Below are 5,000 nucleotides of genomic sequence, written 5' to 3'. Positions count from 1 at the left end.
AGTTGGCTTTTTCATAGCCGATCATTAAGAGTTGAAAACAGCAGGTCTGGGACAGGTAGGGGTTCCATAACCGCAGGCAGAACAGTTGAAACTGGAATAGCAGCAAGGCCAGGCGGACTGGGGACAGCAAGGAGTCACCACGGCCGGTAGTCCCGACGTATGGTCCTAGGGCTCAGGTCTCTCAGTTGGCTTTTCATAGCCGATCATTAAGAGTTGAAAACAGCAGGTCTGGGACAGGTAGGGGTTTCGAACCGCAGGCAGAACAGTTGAAACTGGAATAGCAGCAAGGCCAGGCGGACTGGGACAGCAAGGTGTCACTCATGCCCGGTAGTCCTGACGTATGGTCCTAGGGCTCAGGTTCTCAGAGAGAAGAGAGAAACGCGAGAGAATTAGAGAGAGCATACTTAAATTCACACAGGACACTGGATAAGACAGGAGAAGTACTCCAGGTATAACCAACTAACCCCAGCCCCCGACACATAAACTACTGCAGCATAAATACTGGAGGCTGAGACAGGAGCGGTCCCGGAGATCACTGTGGCCCCATCCGAAGAAACCCCGGACAGGGCCAAACAGGAAGGATATAACCCCACCCACTCTGCCAAAGCACAGCCCCCGCACCACTAGAGGGATATCCTCAACCACCAACTTACAATCCTGAGACAAGGCCGAGTATAGCCCACAGAGGTCTCCACCACAGCACAAACCAAGGGGCGCCAACCCAGACAGGAAGATCACGTCAGTAACTCAACCCACTCAAGTGACGCACCCCTCCCAGGGACGGCATGAAAGAGCACCAGCAAGCCAGTGACTCAGCCCCTGCAACAGGGTTAGAGGCAGAGAACCCCAGTGGAGAGGGGAACCGGCCCGGCAGAGACAGCAAGGGCTGTTCGTTGCTCCAGAGCCTTTCCGTTCACCTTCACACTCCTGGGCCAGACTACACTCAATCATATGACCTACTGAAGAGATAAGTCTTCAGTAAAGACTTAAAGGTTGAGACCGAGTCTGCGTCTCTCACATGGGTAGGCAGACTGTTCCACAAATGGAGATCTATAGGAGAAAGCCCTGCCTCCCGCTGTTTTGCTTAGAAATTCTAGGGACAATTAGGAGGCCTGCGTCTTGTGACCGTAGCGTGACGTATTGGTATGTACGGCAGGACCAACTCGGAAAGATAGGTAGGAGCAAGCCCAGTAGCACGCTTTATAGGTTAACAGTAAAACCTTGAAATCAGCCCTTGCCTTAACAGGAAGCCAGTGTAGGGAAGCTAGCACTGGAGTAATATGATCAAATTTCTTGGTTCTAGTCAGGATTCTAGCAGCCGTATTTAGCACTAACTGAAGTTTATTTAGTGCTTTATCCGGGTAGCCGGAAAATAGAGCATTGCAGTAGTCTAACCTAGAAGTAACAAATGCATGGATTAATTTTTCTGCATCATTTTTGGACAGAAAATTTCTGATTTTTGCAATGTTACGTAGATGGAAAAAAGCTGTCCTTGAAACAGTCTTGATATGTTCGTCAAAAGAGAGATCAGGGTCAAGAGTAACGCCGAGGTCCTTCACGAGTTTTATTTGAGACGACTTTACAACCATCAAGATGAATTGTCAGATTTAACAGAAGATCTCCACTGGGGTTCTCTGCCTCTAACCCTGTTGCAGAGGCTGAGTCACTGGCTTGCTGGTGCTCTTTCATGCCGTCCCTGGGAGGGTGCGTCACTTGAGTGGGTTGAGTTACTGACGTGATCTTCCTGTCTGGGTTGGCGCCCCCCTTGGTTTGTGCTGTGGTGGAGACCTCTGTGGGCTATACTCGGCCTTGTCTCAGGATTGTAAGTTGGTGGTTGGGGATATCCCTCTAGTGGTGCGGGGGCTGTGCTTTGAGCGGAGTGGGTGGGGTTATATCCTTCCTGTTTGGCCCTGTCCGTGGTTTCTTCGGATGGGGCCACAGTGTCTCCGGACCGCTCCTGTCTCAGCCTCCAGTATTTATGCTGCAGTAGTTTATGTGTCGGGGGGCTGGGGTTAGTTGGTTATACCTGAGTACTTCTCCTGTCTTATCCAGTGTCCTGTGTGAATTTAAGTATGCTCTCTCTAATTCTCTGTTCTCTCTTTCTCTCTGAGAACCTGAGCCCCTAGGACCATACGTCAGGACTACCGGGCATGATGACACCTTGCTGTCCCCAGTCCGCCTGGCCTTGCTGCTATTCCAGTTTCAACTGTTCTGCCTGCGGCTACGAAACCCCCTACCTGTCCCAGACCTGCTGTTTTCAACTCTTTAATGATCGGCTAGAAAAGCCAACTGAGAGACCTGAGCCCTAGGACCATACGTCGGGACTACCGGCCGTGGTGACTCCTTGCTGTCCCCAGTCCGCCTGGCCTTGCTGCTATTCCAGTTTCAACTGTTCTGCCTGCGGTTATGGAACCCCTACCTGTCCCAGACCTGCTGTTTTCAACTCTTAATGATCGGCTATGAAAAGCCAACTGAGATTTTTTCCTGATTATTTTTGACCATGCTTGTCACTTATGAACATTTTTGAACATCTTGGCATGGTTCTGTTATAATCTCCACCCGGCACAGCCAGAAGAGGACTGGCCACCCCTCATAGCCTGGTTCCTCTCTAGGTTTCTTCCTAGGCTTTCGCCTTTCTAGGGAGTTTTCCTAGCCACCGTGCTTCTACACCTGCATTACTAGCTGTTTGGGGTTTTAGGCTGGGTTTCTGTACAGCACTTCGAGATATTAGCTGATGTAAGAAGGGCTATATAAAATAAAATTGATTGAAAATTGATTGATCTCTTTGTTTCTTGGGACCTAGAACAAGCATCTCTGTTTTGTCCGAGTTTAAAAGTAAAAAGTTTTCAGCCATCCACTTCCTTATGTCTGAAACACAGGCTTCTAGCGAGGGGCAATTTTGGGGCTTCACCATGTTTCATTGAAATGTACAGCTGTGTGTCATCCGCATAGCAGTGAAAGTTAACATTATGTTTTCGAATAACATCCCCAAGAGGTAAAATATATAGTGAAAACAATAGTGGTCCTAAAACGGAACCTTGAGGAACACCGAAATGTACAGTTGATTTGTCGGAGGACAGACCATTCACAGAGACAAACTGATATCTTTCCGACAGGTAAGATCTAAACCAGGCCAGAACTTGTCCGTGTAGACCAATTTGGGTTTCCAGTCTCTCCAAAAGAATGTGGTGATCGATGGTGTCAAAGGCAGCACTAAGGTCTAGTAGCACGAGGACAGATGCAGAGCCTCGGTCTGACGCCATTAAAAGGTCATTTACCACCTTCACAAGTGCAGTCTCAGTGCTATGATGGGGTCTAAAACCAGACTGAAGCATTTCGTATACATTGTTTGTCTTCAGAAAGGCAGTGAGTTGCTGCGCAACAGCTTTTTCTAAAATTTTTGAGAGGAATGGAAGATTCGATATAGGCCGATAGTTTTTATATTTTCCGGGTCAAGGTTTGGCTTTTTCAAGAGAGGCTTTATCACTGCCACTTTTAGTGAGTTTGGTACACATCCGGTGGATAGAGAGCTGTTTATTATGTTCAACATAGGAGGGCCAAGCACAGGAAGCAGCTCCTTCAGCAGTTTAGTAGGAATAGGATCCAGTATGCAGCTTGAAGGTTTAGAGGCCATGATTATTTTCATCATTGTGTCAAGAGATATAGTACTAAAACACTTAAGTGTCTCTCCCGATCCCAGGCCCTCGCAGAGTCTGTGCAGATCCAGGACAGCTAAGCCCTGGAGGAATACGCAGATTCAAAGAGGAGTCCGTAATTTGCTTTTCTAATGGTCATGATCTTTCCTCAAAGAAGTTCATGAATTTATTACTGCTGAAGTGAAAGCCATCCTCTCTTGGGGAATGCTGCTTTTTAGTTAGCTTTGCAACAGTATCAAAAGAAATTTTGGATTATTCTTATTTTCCTCGATTAAGTTGGAAAAGTAGGATGATCGAGCAGCAGTGAGGGGCTCTTCCGGTACTGCACGGTACTGTCTTTCCAAGCTAGTCGGAAGACTTCCAGTTTGGTGTGGCGCCATTTCCGTTCCAATTTCCTGGAAGCTTGCTTCAAAGCTCGGGTATTTTCTGTATACCAGGGAGCTAGTTTCTTATGACAAATGTTTTTTCGTTTTTAGGGGTGCAACTGCATCTAGGGTATTGCGCAAGGTTAAATTGAGTTCCTCAGTTAAGTGGTTAACTGATTTTTGTCCTCTGACGTCCTTGGGTAGGCAGAAGGAGTCTGGAAGGGCATCAAGGAATTTTTGTGTTGTCTGAGAATTTATAGCACGACTTTTGATGCTCCTTGGTTGGGGTCTGAGCAGATTATTTGTTGCGATTGCAAACGTAATAAAATGGTGGTCCGATAGTCCAGGATTTTGTGGAAAAACATTAAGATCTACAACATTTATTCCATGGGACAAAACTAGGTCCAGAGTATGACTGTGGCAGTGAGTAGGTCCAGAGACATGTTGGACAAAACCCACTGAGTCGATGATGGCTCCAAAGACTTTTGGAGTGGGTCTGTGGACTTCTCCATGTGAATATTAAAATCACCAAAAATTAGAATATGATCTGCTATGACTACAAGGTCTGATAGGAATTCAGGAAACTCAGAGAGGAACGCTGTATATGGCCCAGGAGGCCTGTAAACAGTAGCTATAAAAGTGATTGAGTAGGCTGCATAGATTTCATGACTAGAAGCTCAAAAGATGAAAACGCCATTTTTTTTTTTAATTGAAATTTGCTATCGTAAATGTTAGCAACACCTCCGCCTTTGCGGGATGCACGGGAATATGGTCACTAGTGTAACCAGGAGGTGAGGCCTCATTTAACACAGCAAATTCATCAGGCTTAAGCCATGTTTCAGTCAGGCCAATCACATCAAGATTATGATCAGTGATTAGTTCATTGACTATGACTGCCTTTGAAGTGAGGGATCTAACATTACAGTAACCCTATTTTGAGATGTGAGGTATCCGATCTCTTTCAATAATGGCAGGAATG

The sequence above is a fragment of the Coregonus clupeaformis genome, unplaced genomic scaffold, assembly GCF_020615455.1.
Source record: "Coregonus clupeaformis isolate EN_2021a unplaced genomic scaffold, ASM2061545v1 scaf3362, whole genome shotgun sequence".
In the NCBI taxonomy this organism is placed as follows: Eukaryota; Metazoa; Chordata; class Actinopteri; order Salmoniformes; family Salmonidae; genus Coregonus; species Coregonus clupeaformis.
This window is presented reverse-complemented; position numbering follows the sequence as displayed.